The sequence below is a fragment of the Echinops telfairi genome, unplaced genomic scaffold (genome assembly GCF_000313985.2).
Source record: "Echinops telfairi isolate 266 unplaced genomic scaffold, ASM31398v2 ScPeMD7_6080;HRSCAF=6971, whole genome shotgun sequence".
Taxonomy (NCBI): domain Eukaryota; kingdom Metazoa; phylum Chordata; class Mammalia; order Afrosoricida; family Tenrecidae; genus Echinops; species Echinops telfairi.
In genome coordinates, this window is record NW_022109980.1 from 10,341,788 (window position 1) to 10,361,046 (window position 19,259).

Below are 19,259 nucleotides of genomic sequence, written 5' to 3' on the forward strand. Positions count from 1 at the left end.
GTTATCAAGAGAGACCAGTCCCTGGAGAAGGACAACATGCTCACTAAAGTAGAGGAGCAGCAGAAAAGAGGAAGATCCTGGACAAGATGGATTGGCAGCACAGTGGGCTGTGCAACAATGGGTTTAAACATAAGAACAACTGTGAGGCTGGTGCAGGACCAGGCGCTGTTTTGTTCTGTTGTTCTCTTTGAAACCAACTCGATGGCACCTAACAACAATAATACGACTCTTTCAGTGAGCCTTGGTGACACAGTTTGTGATCAGTTCCTAAACAAAAAGTGGGTGGTTGGAACCTACCTTGTAGAGAAACCTTGTACCTCCAAAGAAACAGGCTGGCCATCTTCTTTCTTAAAGACTCTGGCCAAGAAAATCCTGTGGAGTGGTTCTCTTCAGTAATGTGTGGGCCCTCCAGGAGTTGGAATCTACTGGACAGTAATGGGCTATTTGGTCAAGCCTGTTTCAACAAGTGTGGCGCTTGGTTTCCCCATGGAAGGGAAAGTAGCATGGCCTCTCCTTACCTGCCACGTGGTTGGGTGACAGTACCTAGGCAGCCAGCTTGAATAACGCTGTTCTAGGGTCAGGGTAATGGGAGCCCTGGTGGTGTAATGGTTACACGCTGGGCTGCAATCCTCATGGTCAGCAGTTGGAAAGTATTAGCCGCTCCACAGGGGGTTACTATGAGTCAACATTGACTCAATGGCAGTAAGAGGGTCAGGGCATTTGGGTGAATACAGAAAAGACTGGCCAAGCTAGTTGAAGGGTCATATACATGAGCATGACCAATCTCTCCTTTAGCGTATCTGGATGCTATAAAGCCACGAGCTACGTAATGACAATTCCATTTAACACGTTCATGGTACCCTTCAATAAAGAATTTTTAAAAAATTAATCACTAGGTAATTCTCTTGTGAAAGAGACATTATAATTAATTGGTACAGTATAACTTTATAAAGCTTCTACTGCTCCTAAGGATTCATGTAGCTTCCAGTCATTGATTTATTCTTCTTTTATTATTATGGTGATGTGGAGGAAAATTTAGAACCCATTGGCTTCCCATTCAATCATTTCTAGACATTTTGTTTTGTGACCAGACTTAAACTCACTGCCATCAAGTCGCTACAGACTCGTAGCAACACTATAGGACTGGGTAGAACTACTCCCTGGGGTAGCAGAAAGCCTTGTCTTTTTCTCACATAGAGGCTGGTGGTTTCAAACTGCTGTCCTTGTGGTTAGCAACCCAACGCATAACCACTACCCTACCAGGGCTTTTGTTTTGTGGTAGGCTGCGCTCCTCACCCTAAAACAGCACTCTTCCCACTTCCTGCCTGTGCTTACGTTCTGTCCTATCCCTTTCTGAGCGTCTGACCTTTGTCCCTATGCCAACACTGCCCTTTGGATGGTATGCTTGATTGTACCTCCCTATTGTCATTGCTCACCTGATAGGCCTGTTTCTCATTTAACTGAAAGATGAGCCCGGGAGTGGGTCATTGTTTGTTTATAAACCTGATGATCCATTTCTCATCCTCTCTGAACTCTGGAGGGCACTGGCCTTGTCCCCACTTGGCGTGGAAGGGAACCCATCCGAGTACTCTCCACCCACTCCAAAAGAACTCAAAACGCCCTGCCATCAAGTTGATTCCAACTCAGAGCAACCCTACAGGACAGAGCAGATCTGCTTTTGTGGATTTCTGAGACTGTGAATCTTTACGGGAGTCAAAAGCCTTATCTTTCTTCTCCACAACTGGTTAACAGTTGTTGACTTGTGGTTAGCAGCCTAACTCAAAATCCACCCTGCCACCAGGGCTCCCTCTCAGCCCACTACCAAACCCAAACCCATTGCCGTTGAGTCGATTCCAACTCACAGTGAGCCGGGATTAAAGAGTAGATTTGCCTCATTGGGTTTCCAAGGCTGTAAATCTTGAGGGAAGTTGACAGTCACCTCGTTCTCCCTCGGGGCAGCTGGTGGAGTCAAATCCCCAAATTCTTTGAGTAGCAGCTAAATGCTTAATCACTGTGCCCTCAAGAGTTCCTCCTCACCAGTCCCCTGGATTCCCAGGGTTGTGTACACCAGCACTGAATGCCCTTGGGAAGAGCCTAATTGCCTCCAGCCCCCCCTCCTCCCTGCCCCCCAGCTGCGAAACTCCTGACTGTAGAGCTGTCGAGTATCAGCCCCCTCCACCACCCCCCACCCCCACCCCCGCTCCCCCCTCCCTGCAGCAAACATACTTTATCCAGAGCTCAGGTGCAGGTGAGGCCGGGGAGCCTTCTGGAATCGGCGCATTCCTGAGCTCAGGCCCTCCCTGCTCTGGGTCATATTCCCTCCAGGATTAAGAGGCTGTATAACTGGGCTGGTTTTCTTCCAATCTGTTATTATTTGTGCTCACACTACGTAAAAATAAGGGACATTGATATGGGCAAACTTTCCACAACACTTCCTGCTATGTAATTATATCACTCAGTATAGTCATTAAGGTCCAACTCAACTGAGGGTGGTTGGGCTTTGTTTTTTTCCTTTCCTTTCCTTTCTTTTTTTCCTTTTGAAAAACCTCCCAGACCTTATGCATCTAATCCAGGCCAGGCTCCTTGGGAGGGGAGTTCCAGTCATGTGGTGGCACTAGGGAGAGCCTGGCCATTTTATAAGGCAGCCCATGTGTGGTGACAGACATTGTTATGTGAGTGTTTCAAAATACCTGTCTCCATTTTTGTGGTTTCTCTGTGTGTGTGTGTGCCGGGGTGTGTGTCAGTGTTAAGTAGGAGCCTTGGTGACGTACTAGGACTCAGGCGTCCTCCAACTAAAGCCCGCGGGCCACATGCAGCCCGCCAAGGACATTTATCCGGCCCACTGGGTGTTTTTACCCTGTTTGTTTTTTCACTTCATAATACGATAAGTGCAGTGTGCATAGGAATTTGCTCATAGGTTTTTTTTTTTAAACTATAGTCCGGTCCTCTAATGAGTCTGAGGGACAGTTTAAAAAGTTTGAGGATCCCTGTAGTAGGTTATGAGTTGGGCTGCTGAGCCCATAGGTCAGCAATTCAACTCCACCAGTCGCTCTGCCGGAGAAAGCTGTGGCAGTCTGCTTCCATTCAGACTGGCTGTCTCAGAAACCCTAGGGAGCAGTTCTCCTCTGTCCTATAGCGTCACTGAGTCAGAATAGACTCAGTGGTCATGGAGGAGGTGGAAACTTCTACTTAAAGGGCCTCAGATCCTGAGTGTCACCATTGAGTTGATGTCAGTGTCACTGTTGTCCATTAGGGTCGAGACCCACTCCACACTACCTCCAAGAACCCACTGCCTTGAAGTCGTTGCCAACGCATAGGACCTGATAGGACAGAGTAGAACTGCCCCTGTGGGTTTCTAAGACTGTAACTCTTTACAGGAGTCAAAAGCCTCATCTTTCTCCTACAGAGTGGCTGGGGGGGGCAAACCCCCAACCTTTCAGGTAGAGTCAAGTGTCTAACCACTATACCCCCAGGCTCCTTACATACAAAACAGACGCCAGAAATCAACCCCCACCTTACATGCCAGCATCTGATGTCTCTCTCTCTCTCTCTCTCTCTCTCTCTCTCTTTGATGGCTCTTTTTCCCCCTATATATCCTCTAATCTCCACCATCGACTCCCCACACACTTATCTCTTCCCACCCCACCTAACCGACCTGCACTTTTCTCCCTGCTTTCTGACTATAAATAAACACATATTTGTAGCCTGAATTAATGAGCAAAGGAAAGAACTATGGAGCATCCTGCCCACACATGAGCAACTGGTATTCGCAAGCAACATGTTTCTCTGAAGCCTGAGTTGCTATCCCTGACCTAGAAGAGGCTGGATCATATATATAGTAGAAAGCGCTCCTAAATGCTTCCTCCCCACCGCCCCACTATCATGATCCCAATTCTACCTTACAAACATGGCTAGACCAGAGGATACACTGGTACAGAATCCAGGGCAGATGGTCCCTTCAGGATCAGTGGTGAGAGTGGTGATACTGGGAGGGTGGAGGGAGGGTGGGTTGGAAAGGGGGAACCGATTACAAGGATCCACATATAACTTCCTCCCTGGGGGACGGACAACAGAAAAGTGGGTGAAGGGAGACGTCGGACAGGACAAGATATGACAAAATAATAATTTATAAATTATCAAGGGTTCATGAGGGAGGGAAGGGGGAGGGGGAGGAAATGAGGAGTTGATGCCAGGGGCTTAGGTTGGAGAGCTAATGTTTTGAGAATGATGAGGGCAATGAATGTACAAATGTGCTTTACACAATTCATGTATGTATGGATTGTGATAACAGTTGTATGAGCCCCTAATAAAACGATTTTTTAAAAAAAGAAAGAACAGAAAACGCATACACTTGGGGTCACGTCAACCTAGGTTCAAATCCCGGCTCTGCTACTTAAGAGCTTCTGTAACCTTCTGCAAGTCATGGATGCTTTGTGAACCTGTTTCCTAATGGGTAGCACAATGATGGCACCTACTTCATTAGGTACAAAATGGGCGATAGAGAACGTGCCTTGAAGGTCTGTCATATTGAAAGACCACCGTCAGTGCGCTATGCTGCCATCTGTGCAATTGCCAAAGTTCCCCGCTAGGTGGCAGTTTGCACTTAACTGCTAACAACGTTGATGCTTTGAACCCACTGATCCCAAAGAAGAAAAAGGCTTAGTGGTCTACTTCCAGGAAGATTACAACCAAGGAAACTCGATGGAACCGTTCTACTCTGTAATGCACAGGGTTGCTACGAGTTGCCGTCAATCCAATGGCAACTAACAACACTAACTTGTTCCACAATGAGACTCATTCTGTGCTTGGTGGAGCCCGAGCTATCCATGTGCCCCTGGGCTTGCTGGTCCTCTAAATCCACCCCTGACTGGCTCATTCGTTCCCCAAACCCCCATCCCCACCCTCAGCTTGGGGAAAACCTGGACAGGAATCTTGTTCTGGTTGAATGTCTGTTCTCCAGCCTCAGCTTCTCAAGTGAATCCTCAACATCGCAGCCAAAGTTCTCTGTTCCACCAGGCAAGAAACAACGGAACCTCATTCATTAAATACCCCTGGTGGGCACAGGACTGTACTGGGAAGGTTGGTGCCTTACATAAGCTGAGTAGCACCTTTAAGATGCCCCCCCAGGCAAAAGTCAGATATATAGAAAAACCACTAAGATCCGTCTGGACTTTGTCATCACAATGCACCTGAACTGCTGAATGTGGAGTTTCTCTGCCTCTGATATCTGGCTCCTCGTTTCACTTCGTCTATAGACTGTGGATTTCTGACTCCACCTGAAAATGACTTGTAGGTTCTCTGCCTGAGCTCTTGACAAGACTAGCCTCTCATTAAACAATATCCATACATCAAAAAGATCAAACGCATGGACCTTGGGTTAAGTCCCACTCATGACAACTCCACGTGTTGCAGAATCGAACCATGCTTTTTAAGACAATGACCTTCCAGAAGCAGATGGCCAGGCTTTTCTTCTGAGGTGTGTCTGGGTGGGTTCAACCCTCAAACCTGCCCAATGGTAGTTCAGAACTTAACCATTTGTGCCACCCAGAGACTCCACATATCCAAAACCAAAACCATTGAGTTAATGCTGACTCTTTGTCTTGCAGAACTGGCTGGTGGTTTCAAACTGCTGACCTTGTGCTTAGCAGCCCAACGCCACATTGCATCAGTTAAACCCAAACCAAACCCACTACCATTGAGTTCATCCCAACTCATAGCAATCCAGTTAGTGGGCACCTCCCAGCACCTAGCTGGGAATTTTGCTAGATGCTTTACATAGACCAGGTCTCCAGATCACGGTCTAAACTGGTTCAAGTGAGAGCATCTTCTAATGATTGGGCATAGCCCGAGTCTCTGACTCTGCCAAGCCCTCTCATTCCAGGAGGTGACCTCAGGCGATTGTTTAGCTCAAAAATATAAACTGCTTTATCTACCAAGCATTAAGTATCTGTTGAGCACCCAGTGTGCCCAGCCTGTACTGGGCACTATGGGAAATACCAAACAAGTATATGGAATCATCATTTAAGGAAGGAAAGACTAATACATGTGGACTCATTAAACACACACACAGAGACAACCTGTGCAGTCAAATTCTCAATTCTGCACAACAAAATGTCCAGCTACTTAAAGAAAACTTGCCTCAAAAGGTTGTACCTTCTCAAATACTGTTCATAGAAGGGCAAATTGGCAAATCTTTCAGTAAGGCAATTTGGCAGTATTTCTTAGCATCATTACATTACATAACCATGGAGCCAATAATGCTACTTCTATCCATAAATGCTAGCACAAGTGTTCAAAATAGATGAGGAGCCTTCAGAAAGTTTGTGGAAATTTTCTATTATCTACTCATTCCATTTTCTCACAAAATTTGAAGCCCCCTTGTATGTCTACGAATGTTCACTGTAACATTGCTTGTAGTAAGAAGAAGAAGAAAAAACAACAAACAGCAAGCAGTGTATTAATTATTGTGCATGCCTATAATGGAATACTATGTAGTTATTAAAAATCATGCAATATGATGTAGGTACCTACAAGTACATAAAGAAAAGAGCAGGCTATCTCCTTTTCTGCGTGTCCATGTGATATTTCAACATATATATTTTTAATCAAGTAAGCATCTATGTGTTGACATCCAAGAATTCTCAGTATATATTAGGTATTAAAAACAAGTTTATAAATATGTATAAAATTCGAACTTTAAAACTAACCAAAAAAATCCAACTTTTTTGAAACAAAATAACACCAATTTTGTATGTGTATGTGTATGATTTTACCCTGGATGGGTATTTACCCAAACAAGTATCTACCAAACTCTATAGAGTGAGGATGGTAAACAAACCTTTTATGTTTTACTTTATATACCCTGTGATAGTTAGTTTTTTGTGCCAACTTAGCTCCAGTAGGAACATGTAGACGGAGTTTAGCCTGTCAAACAAGTGGCAACTTGATTGGAGAGCAGTCAAGATAAATGAATCTTCTAGGCCTGCCCAGCCTCTTCCTCTTTATCCCTAGAGGTAGGCCACACACTCTCTCTCTGCTTCACCATCCTGTTGATGAGCCACTTTGAGCCATACTGATGGCAACCAGAGTCCTGGAGATGCCTCCAACCCCATTGGATCTACAAGACTTTGCACTCACCAGCCTATGATCATCCTGAATTCTGCATCATTGCATGTGGCTTCGTGAGTCTGAAGAGGGGCTTATGGGTTAATATCAGGCTTATGGACTTGATCTGGACTGGGCTGGTATGTTTTCTTAACATACAATTACTCTTTGATATAAAGCTCTTTCTTATACATATATGAGTGTCCCTGGATTTGTTTTTCTAGTCAACCAAGCCTAACACACACCTCTTTAATGTCAAAATTCATTAAAACAGGCATGCATTAATTTTATGATTAAAAAAATTAAAGATTTTAAGACTATAATAAGGCTGCATAACCCTTAGTCAATCTGGCAGAGTGACCACATGCATTTATTCCCTAATATATCATTGGAATTACAGTACAGGGTATAAATCCAAAGCAAAGAAGAGAAGGGGTACATCAACTGATTATATATTTCACAAATTACTCGAAGACAGAAATTGAAAGCAAGAATGTGGTGATTGATTATGTAACCAACTAGCCCAGAAAAACACCAAAAAGAAACCAGAAGGGAGATCAAATAATAGTTAAATTTTAATCTAAGGGCATCTGGAATAATACACTTTACAATGTTCTCTACCTGGTAGCAAGGCTATTCACAGTCCAGGTCTAACCTCAGAAGGGATTTGCCAGAGGCTTAATCCATGTGTATTTCCCTTTCACTTTGTTTGTTTAAACTAAAACAAATTAAAAATGTGTCAAAAGGGAGATCAAATGATAAAGCATTATGTTTTAACTTAACTACCTCTGCTATAATTGACTTTAAGATGCTCTCTGTCTGATAATAAGGCTATTCACATTCCTGGGCTATAGACAAAGGAAATTCACTGCATCCATGTGTAGATGGATTTGGGGTTTACACTGTCATCCACAGCCTTCTCCAAATCAGGTGTTCACAGTTTAAAGTCTGATACCATTCCCCACTTCAGACTTGGATTTTATTATTTACAATCCTTGGATCACACAGGCTGGTGTGCTTCTTCCATGTGGACTTAGCTGAGGCTTCCTTTAGATGACTGCTTATTTGAGAAACCTAACGCTAGTCTTTCTGCTAGCCGGGCACCATCTAGTGTCTTCATCACACTTTTCTATAACGTGCATCAAGCAGGGTCATGTCATAAGAACTAATTATTCTTAGACTGGGACTAGAATTAAGTGTGAGCCCCCTAAATTCATTCATATATCTATAGTTTATATATGTCTCTGGTTCATTTTCAAGTCATTATCATTTTGTGATAAAGAACATTATCAATCATTCACCTGCGGCATAAAGGAATTCTATTGTTGGTGTTGTTAATTTGCTACTTTTATTCATTGCAACTTTTGAAATCCAACCTAGAGACAAATCACAAGCATAAAGTGTATATTAAACATGACAACATAAATGCATGGTCCATGATTACCTGGTTTGCTTACTAGGTCCTTTGTCCTTGTCAGGGCTTGTCGATAGGAAATAAAACTCTTAGTCTGCAGGGAGGTATGGGGGAAGGGAAGAAAAATAGATGTCAGCCAGATCTAGAAAGAGAATCTTGACTGTGCTGAAAAATTGTGATCTCATTCTCCATAGATTAGTAAGTAAACACTAGAAATTTACACTATTATTAAGCTAAGGATCTCAAGAGAAAATCTTCTTAAATCCAAATCCAACATGTCTTTGTGTCATTATACCAAAAACAAACAAACTCACTGCTATCTGACTCGTGGCGACCCGATAGGACAGAGTAAACCTGCCCCCGTGTGTTTCTGAGACTGTAACTCTACCCTGGAGGAGAACTCCCATCTCAGAGCCTCTGGTGGTTTCAAGTTTGGGACCTTGCAGATAGCAGCCTAATTTGTAACCACTACACCACAAGGCTCCTCTCTATGTCCTTATAAGAGACAGGAAAGGAGACAATACAGAGAGAGAATACAGTCACGTAAGATGAAACTAGAAGAGTTTATCTCCCAAGGAATGGCCAGGCTTATCAATTGTCACCAGAAGCTAGGAGAAAGCCATTTATCCCAGAGCCTCTGGAAGGAATCAACCCTGAGGACACCTGGACTGCAGAATTCTAGGTCCTGAGCTGGGAGAGAATATATTTCTGGTGTTTTAAGTCACCCCATTTGCAGTCACTAGTATGGCAGACTTAGGAAACCGGCCCAAACCTCACCATTCATGGTTTGTCCTTTGGCTTCTCATCTCACGCCTAAGAAAAGCCATTACAATGGCTTACTAAGCCCTACCGGATCATCTGCCTTAGCAGTCTTGGCCCTGCTGTATCCTGGGCAGGATTTGCTCCAGACCCAGAGACCTCCTTAATGTTCTTTGAAGAAAGTAGTTATGTTTCTACCTCAAGACCTTGACACCTGTTATTGCTTTTGGACAGAATTGTTTTTCCCTAGATATTTCCAGAAGGAGTCGTGGTGGTACATTGGTTTCAAGTTGTGGTGCGATCTGCATGGCTGGCTGTTCAAAACCACCAGCAGCTCCTCAAAAAAAAGACTGGGCTTTTTACTCTGGTTAACAGTTATGGTCTCAGAAACCCACAGGGAGTCGCTATGAGTCAGCATTGACTCCATGGCAGTGAGTTTGGTTTGGGGTGGTTTTTTTGGAGATATTTCCATGCGCATTCTATCACCTCCTTTAGGTCTGTACTTAGATCTTCCTTTGCTACTCTATTTAAAATTGCAACCTCCACATCGGCCCCCAAGAACTCCCTCATCTTGTTTACCTGCTTTATTTTTCCATAGAACTTAGTGTTTTTTAATATACTAACAAAACCCAAACCATCAAGTCAATTCTAACTCAGAGCAACCCTATACGCCAGAGCAGAACTGCCCGTGTGCGTTTCCGAGGCTGCACATCTTTATAAGAGCAGATAGCCTCGTCTTACTTCTACAGAGTGACTGGCTTTGAACTGCTGACCTTGTGGTTAACAGTCCAATGAGTAGCCAACCATGCCTCCACGAATCCTTTAACATGCCATGTATTTTAATTACTATCCCTATTGCTGCTGTCCCTCACTTGAACGTACCCTCAGAAAGAGCAGCTATTTCCATGTTTTGTTCCTTGCTCTATCCCAGGTGCCTATCGGTGGTCAAAAAGCTTTTGTTTGAGTGGATGGATAAATAGACAAATGAATGGAAGAGTGAACGTAGCAGGAACCACTAGAAAAGGCCAAAGCAGAAACAGCTAAAAGTGGCAGCCCTCGGAAGGAGCTCACAGGTGAGGGGTGCGGCAGGAGATAGCTACTTTTCAGCCTAAGTCCTTTTGTCTTATTAAATTTTTATCCACATGCAAGCATTATTTTGTTAAACACATTTCCAACTTAATTTTTCTAAAGGGATTTTTTACAGAACGAAAAACAGGTTCCTAAGGCTTTAGTTAGCAGCTCTCAACTGGGGTCAAAAAACGAAAACAGTGGCAGGACAGAGCAGACTGCTTCTCAGGGTTTCCAAGGCTACACATATTTACAGGAGCAGGAAACCTCATGTTTTGTTTGTACAGTAGCTGGTGGGTTCAGACTGCTGACATTTCTTTTAACAGTCCAAAACCAAAACCAAAACTCACAGTCATGGAGGCAATTCTAACTCATAGCACCCCTATAGGGCAGGGCAGAGATGTTCCTGTGAGTTTCCAAGATGGCAACTCTTTACGGGAGTAGAAAGTTCCATCTTTCTCCCACAGCAGAATCAATTACACTCACCATCAGGGCTCCAAAAGGCAACATTTAAGTCAAATTGCCCCTGGAGGGTCTTTTGCTAATTCCCAGAGATACTGTTCTAGGTACTGGACTGCTAACCCCAAGGTCAACGGTTCAAACCCAGTAGACACTTTGAGGGAGAAAGATGAGGCTGATTGCTCCCATAAAGTCTTGGAATCCACTGGTTGGCAGTGGGCTTGGCTTTGGGTTAGAGACATTATGTGTTTGTCAAAGAGAGAGGTGCCCCTGGTCTCAGGGGTGTGGAGAGGTCGGGCACAAAGCTGAGCATCCTACAACGCACAAAGAATTCTTTGGCCCAGAATGTCGATAGAAGGGAGGTTGAGAAGCCCTAGTTCACATGAATATGTGCATGACAGACTGATAACTAGTAATTAAATAAAGTTAGGGTTGGTTAGTAAATAGAGTTGACCCATGAAAAGAATGGAATGTAGTAGAACCACTACACTATCCCATCATTCTTTGGTGCCTCTGTTAAAGAAAAAAATTTAGACAGGATGAGGGTTCTGATGGCAGTGCTAGGCACCCAGCAGGCGCTCAGTGACTATAGATAGACTGACTTCTGTCTATAGAACCTTATACAAGCCTTCAGTCTACATGAATGCAAATGAGCCACTCATCCCACATTACATCACTCCCCCTGCATTGCCTCTTCCTGCCAATCCATCCCCTCTACTCTCCACAAATCAACACTCAACACTAGCCTCTTTCTTTTATTCCCAACCCCAATTCTGAGATTTCTCCCACCATAACTGATACTGGAATGCTTTCTGTCACACTGTGGAGCCAGTTTCTTCTTTCTGCCATTTACATAGCACCTGTTCTACGAAATCTTCTCCCACTCATTCAAGAGGAAACAATTTTTCACATGTTCCATGCGGCATTCAAAATATCACCCCCTGCTTGCTCAGCAACCTACCCCAAATACCTACGTTTCTACATACACACTGAGTAAATATTGGACACGTGGCTCTCTCACGTGTTTGGGTTGTCTGTATGCCCGTGATGAATATATCTGTATTGCTGTCATGAACAGTTAGAAATTATTTAGACCAATGTCTGGACCCTGCTCTTTTTCAGCATTTTCATTTTTACCATTTTGTTTTGTTGTTGAAGATACACACAGCGAAACATACACCAATTCATCAGTTTCTTTTTCTTTTCTTTTTTCTTTCTTTCTTCCTTTATTTTTTAAAATCATTTTATTGGGGGCTCCTACAACTCTTACCACAATCCATCCATCCATCCATCCGTTGTGTCAAGCACATTTGTACATTTCAGCAGTTTCTGCCTGAGCAATTCAGAGACACTGATAAGTCTTCAAATAGTACAGCCATTTTCAGTCTTCCGCTTCTGAGTTGCTCCTCCCCATTAGCATAGCCTCCCTGCCCACTGCGGTTCTTATCTAATCTTCTGAGCTACTGCTGTCAATTTGATCTCATAGAGATAGCGCTTAAAAGAGAAGACTGTTGAAGGCAGACATTCTTTACTAGTTCATCTAAATTATTCTTTGCTTTAAAGAAGACTTCAGAGGGTATTTTTGGTTTGAGATTTAAAGATTGTCTCAGGGCATTATTTATTCACCTCCATGGCTCCAGAAAGTCTGTAGTCCAGGAGAATTTGAAATTCTGTTCTGGCTTTTCCTCTTTTGACCACGATACCTATACAATCTTCAAACTGTTTCGTAACAGGAGCCAGGTACCATCCAATTCTTCTGGACTCATAGCAAAGATGGCAATTATTCCTGGAGGCAATTAGCCACACATTTCCATATCTTCCTCCTACCTCCTTCTCCGTCTGTTCCAGACAAATGGAGACCCATTGGTGTACTTTCTTTACGAAGCCCTCAGGGTAGAGTGGGTTACAAGTTTGGCTGCAATGAAACCTCCAGCCACCCCTCAGGGGAAAAGATGAGCGGCTTGCTGCTCTCTGAAAGACTGAGAGCCTTGGAAACGCACAGGGGCAGTTCTACTGTCTTGTAGGGCCGCCATGAGTCCGAATTGACTAGATGGCATGAGTTCTGATTTGTTGTGCTTGTAAGATCCCCAGGTACTACTGAGTGAACAAAGGGGTAGAATAGAAGCACTAAATACATTGAGGCTAATAAACTGAGATGTGGCATGAAACCGTGATCCAAATCTTTCACGCCAAGGACCCACACACATCCCAGGGGGTATTTGGCTGTCCCTTAGCAACCTCAGCAGGAGTCATGGGGGTGTAGCAGTTACTCATTAAGTTGCCAACTGCAAGATCAATATTTCAAAACCACCCGTCTCTCTGAGGGAGAAAGACTTGGCTTTCAACTCTACAAAGAGTTGCAGTCTAAGAAACCCACAGGGACAACTCTACCCTGTTCTGCGAGGTTGCTGTGAGGCGCATCAGTTTGATGGCAGTGCTTTTGGAGTTTCTGGAACCAGCCTCAATAAGCAGCTACTTAGATTTTTGTTTTGTTTTGCTTTCACGGCTGTAAAAGATATCACAGACTGTCATCACTGATGGCCTGCTCTTTTTTTTTTTTTTTAATCAATTTATTGGGGCTCATACAATTCGTCACAATACATAGATCAATTGTGTAAAGCACATCTATACATTTGTTGCCCTCATCATTCCCAAAATTTTGGCCTGCTCTTGAAATACGGTTTCAGAGGAAGGGAATAAGGAATAGGAAGGAGAAGCCCTGTTCCATACTGCTGCTCAGAATATTTGTTTTCGCCTCAAAGAGCGCCCTTGGTGTGCTGTCAGGTCCTGAGGACCAGCTAGGGAAGAGACAAGTTCCTGTTCCAACCAGCAGGGTGCTGCAGAAGATCTGAAGAAGCAAGCACAGGAAACTGGTCACAAGGGTTAACTTCAAGGAAGAGACAGGAGACCTTGGGATCAGGGAGGGATAAACCAAACCAAATTCACTGTCAGGACATCCATTCTGACACATAGCAAGTCTATAGGACAGGGTAGAACTGTCCCTGTGGATTCCTGAGCCTGTAACGCTTTACAGGAGCAGAAAGCTTCATCTTTCTCCTGAGGAGCAACTGGGGGGTTTCAACTGCTGACCTTCGGTTAGCAGTCCACTATGTAAGCCACTATGTCACCAGGGCTCCTTGAAGGGAGGGATGGGGACTGAAGCTCCAATGGCCGCTTTTCCATAACTTGGAAATGCTGCTCCTTGTGCATGTCAGCTATAGAAAACACATTCATCTTTCCTTCGGTGGACTGTGTGAAGCGACAGGATTTGGATCTTTTTTATTTCCAGTCAATTATGAGTGGTTATAAAATTATTATTATCCAAAATTTTGAGTTATTGTACATTCAAAACTAAAGGATGAAATAAATATTGTAGCAATCAGTCAGGCACTGAATCCCATGCTGAGGAAAAGAGAACTAAAAAGAAATGAATATTTGCCATACCTTGTTGATACGATTTTTATTAAATTATCCTGAAATAAGGCAGAAGCAAACTGGACAAAACTGTAATGTCCGCCCACTTCACTAAAGTAGCAACTTTAAGGATAGTTGTTATTGTTGTTGTGAGTTGCCATCCAGTTGGTTCCGACTCACAGCGACTCTATGTAGGAAAAAACGAAGCGCCATTCGATGCTGTGCCAGCCTCACAATTGTTCCTATGTTGGAGCCCATGGTTGCAGCCACTGTGGCCATCCATCTCATTGAAGGACTTTCTCTTTTTTGCTGCCTCTCCACTTCTCCAAGCATGATGTCCTTCTCCAGGGACTGGTCTCTACTGATAACATGTCCAAGGTACATGAGATGAGGTCTTGACATCCTGGTTGGTTTTTTTTTCTTTTCTTTTTTTTAATCATTTTATTAGGGGCTCATACAACTCTTATCACAATCCATACACACATCAATTGTGTAAAGCACATTTGTACATTCACTGCCCTCATCATTCTCAAAATATTTCCTCTCCACTTAAGCCCCCGGCATTAGGTCCTCAGTTTTCCCCTCCCTCCCCCCTCCCCCCTCCCTCATGAGCCCTTGATAGTTTATAAATTGTTATTTTGTCATATCTCCCTTCACCCACTTTTCGGTTGTCTGTCCCCCAGGGAGGAGGTCACATATAGTTCCTTGTAATCGGTTCCCTCTTTCCTACCCACCCTCCCTCTACCCTCCCTGTTTCGCCAACCATCCTAGTTTCTAAGGAGCATTCTCTCTATATTCCTTTCAAGAAAGGTGTGTTTGTCTTTTTGGAAGTCCAAGATTCTCCAGCAGCACCATAATTCAAATGCATCAATTCTTTGGTCTTCCTTATTTCCCATGCATGCAAGGCCATGGAAAACGCTAGGACTTGGGTGAGACACACCTTAGTCCTCAAAGTAACATCCTTGCTTTTCAATACTCTAAAGATGTCTTTTTTTTTAATTGTCGAGTGCATGTTTTATTGTATATATTTCACCAAAACAAACAATATATTTCAACACATAGAATGTAAGAACAGATATGAGTATCTAGATGTCTTCTATTAAGCCATGCATTAAATAAATTTGTTTAAAATATTATAAAAAGTAAAAAGGACTTCCATGATTATTTAATATTCATATTGCCACTTCATATGTTCATGTTCAGTTTCAGTGAGTCAGCACAAAATACATGCCCAATAGAATTAGTAATTTATATCTTTCATGAAAAAAATGAAATATTATTAAATGTCTTAAATTCATGATGTTTTTTAGTTGGGGTATAATACACATAACATATTATTCCATATATCAGTCATGTAAAGTAGAATTGTACAATTGCTACCACAATCAGTTTCCATACTCTAAAGATGTCTTGTGAGGTAGATCTCCCAATGCAATACATCTTTTGACTTCTTGACTGCTGCTTCCTTGAACACTCATTGTGGATTCAAGCAAGAGGAAATACGTAACCAGTTCAATCATTTTTTTGTTTATCATGATGTTCCCAATTGGCTTAATTGTGAGGATTTTTGTTTCCTTTACATTAAGTCATAATCTATAGTGAAGGCTGCAATCCTTGATCGTCATCAGCAAGTGTTTCATGTCCTCCTCAATTTCAGCAAGCAAGGTAGTGTCACCTGCATGTCAAAGGTGGTTAATAAACCTTCCTCAAAACCTGATACCAAATTCTTCCTCATATAATCTGGCTTCTCTAATTATTTGCTCAGCACAGATTGAATAAGGGTGATGAGAGGATACAACCTTGACACACACCTTTCTTGCTTTTAAATCATGCAATATGTCCTTGTTCTGTTCACACAACTGCCTCTTGATTCATGTACAGGCTCCTGATGAGCACAATTCAGTACTATGGAATTCCCATTCTTCTTCAGCCTAGGATCCACACAGTCCAAAGCCTTTGCATAGTCAATAAAACTCAAGTAAGCATCTTTCTGGTAGTCTCTGTTTCAGTCAAAATCCACCTGACATCAGCAATGATATCCCTGTTCCATGTACTCTTATGAAGCTGGCCTGAATTTCTGGAAGCTCCCTGTCACTATACTGCTCCAACCGTTGAATCCTCTTCAGCAAAATGCTACTGGTATGTGATATAAATGATAATGTTCTATGATTTGAGCACCCTGTTAGGTCACCTTTCTCTGGAATGGGCACAAATATGGATCTCTTCTAGTAAGTTACTCAATTAGCTGTCTTCCAAATTCCCTGGCAAATATGAGTGAGTGCTTCCAGTATTGCAACAGCTTATTGAAATATTTCAATTCCTGGAGGCTTGTTTTTGACTAATGCCTTCAGGGCAGATTGGACTTCTCCCTTCCCTACCATGGGTTCTTGATCATATGCGACCTCTTGAAATGGTTGACTGTTGGCTATTTCTTTTGGCTACAGTGATTCAGTGTATCCTTTCCATCTTCTTTTTCCTTGTTTCCAACTCTTTTATTTACACATAATTCACATATCATACAATTCAATAATTCAATCACATCAAGCCTTTCCATCTTCTCTTTGATGTTTCCTGCATCATACAATATTTTGCCCATAGAATCTTTCATAATACAACCCCCAGTTTGATCTTCTCCCTTCACTTCTTTCCATTTAAGATATGCTGAGCATCTCTTGTTTTCTGGTTTTCCAACTCTAGATCTTTGCACATTTCATTATAATACTTTGTCTTCTTGTGCTGTCCTTTAAAAATTTCTGTTCAACTCTTGGACTTCATAATTTCTTCCATTTGCCTTAGCTACTCTACAATTAAGAGCAAGTTTCACGCCAAGGGCATGTAACAGAGCAGCAAGGGGAGCAGAGCAATGAAGTCCCTGGGGAATACCAAAAATAGACTTGGGCCCAGGGCATGGTACCCCATCAGACTCAACTGGAAAACACTCCTAAAGGTCAACAAGCAGACCTTGAACTATTTCTTTTTTTTGTCGCTGGTATTTTTGTTTTCTTTTGCTCTGTTGTGTGTGTGTGTGTGTGTGTGTGTGCTTATTATTGTCTCTGCATGTCTATCTAGATAAGATAGGCGGGATAAACAATCCAGAGGAGAAAACAACGGGACTGACAGTTCTGGGGGGACACCAGAGATGGGGAGGCGGGGGGAAAGTAAATAGGTGTTAACAAACCCAGGGACAAGGGAACAACAAAAGATCTAAAATCAATGGCGAGGAGGGTGTAGGATGCCTGGTGGGGGTTGGTCAAGTGCATGTAACCGAGAGGAATTACTGAAACCCAAATAAAGGCAGAACATGGTAGTGGGACAAGAGGAAAGTCAAAGGAAATAGAGGAAAGAACTAGGAGGCAAAGGGTATTTATAGAGGTCTAAATAAAGGCGTGTACATATGTAAATATATTTATATATGATGATGGGGAAATATATCTATGTGCATATATTTATAGGTTTGTATTTAGGTCTCAGGTGGACATTGGGCTGCCCTCAATGCAAGAACACTTTGTTCTAATAAGCTGGCATTCTGTGATGCTCACCTTCCCAGCACAATCACTGAAGACAAAATGGGTGCATAAACAAATGTGGTGAAGAAAGCTGATGGTGCCCAGCTATCAAAAGATATAGCATCTGGGGTCTTAAAGGTTTGAAGATTAAAAAGCGGCTATCTAGCTGAGAAGCAACAAAGTCCACATGGAAGAAGTACACCAGCCTGAGTGATCATGAGGTGTCGATGGGATCAGGGATCAGGGATCAAAGACCAGAACAAAAAATCATATCGATGTTAATGAGGGAGAGTGTGGAGACTCAAATCCCATCTGTAGACAATTGGACATCCGCTTACAGAAGGGTCACAAGGAAGAACTGAGCTAGTCAAGGTGCAGGATAGCACAGGTGAACCATACAACTTTCCTCTAGTTCTTTAATGCTTCCTCCCCCCACTATCATGACCCCAATTCTACCTTAAAAATCTGGCTATACCAGATCATGTACATGAGTACAGATAAGAGCTGGAAACACAGGGAATCCAGGACAGAAAACCCCCTCAGGACCAATATTGAGAGTAGCCATACCAGGAGGGGAAGGGGAAGATGGGGGAGAAAAGGGGAACCGATCACAATGATCCCCCTTCCTGGGGGATGGACAACAGGAAATTGAGTGAAGGGAGACATCAGACAGAGTAAGACATGAAAAAATAATAATAATTTATATATTATCAAGGGTTCATTAGGGAGGGAGGCTGAGGGATGGAGGGAAAAAAAATGAGGATGCCAAGGCTCAAGTAGAAAGAAAATGCTTTGAATATGATGGCAACAAATGTACAAATGTGCTTGGCACAATGGATGGATGGATGGATTGTGATAAGAGTTGTACGAGCCCCCAATAAAATGATATAAAAAAGAGCAAGTTTCAGAGGTTCTTCTGACATCTACTTTGATTTTTTCTTTCATTCCTGTCTTTTTAATGACGTTCTGCTTTCTTCATGAATGACGTTCTTGATGATCTCCTACACCTTATCATTAGTGTTCAATGCATCAGATTTATCCTTGAGCTGTTCTCCATATTCAGGTGGGATATACTCAAAGTCATATTTGAGTTATTGTGGACTTTTTTTCATCTTCTTGAGCTTTCACCTGAACTCGCATATGAGCAATCAATGATTTGTTCCACAGTTGACTCTTGGTCTTGCTTTAGCTGCTAATTTTGAGTTTTTCCATTCTTCCCACAGATACAGTCAATTTGATTTCTGTGTATCCCATCTAGAGAAATCCATGTGTTGTAAAAAAAAGAAATTTGCAATGAAGAAGCTGTTGGTCTTGCAGAATTCTATTATGGGATCTCCAGCTTCGCTTCTATCACCAACGTCATATTTCCCTACTGTCCCTTCCTCTTTGTTTCTTACTTTTGTGTTCCAATTACTAATAATTAACAATGCATCTTGATTGCATGTTTGGTCAATTTCTTCAATGATAGCTTTAGATGTTGATGCATAAATGTGAATAATAATTGTATTGAGTGAATTTCCTTGAATGCAGATAGT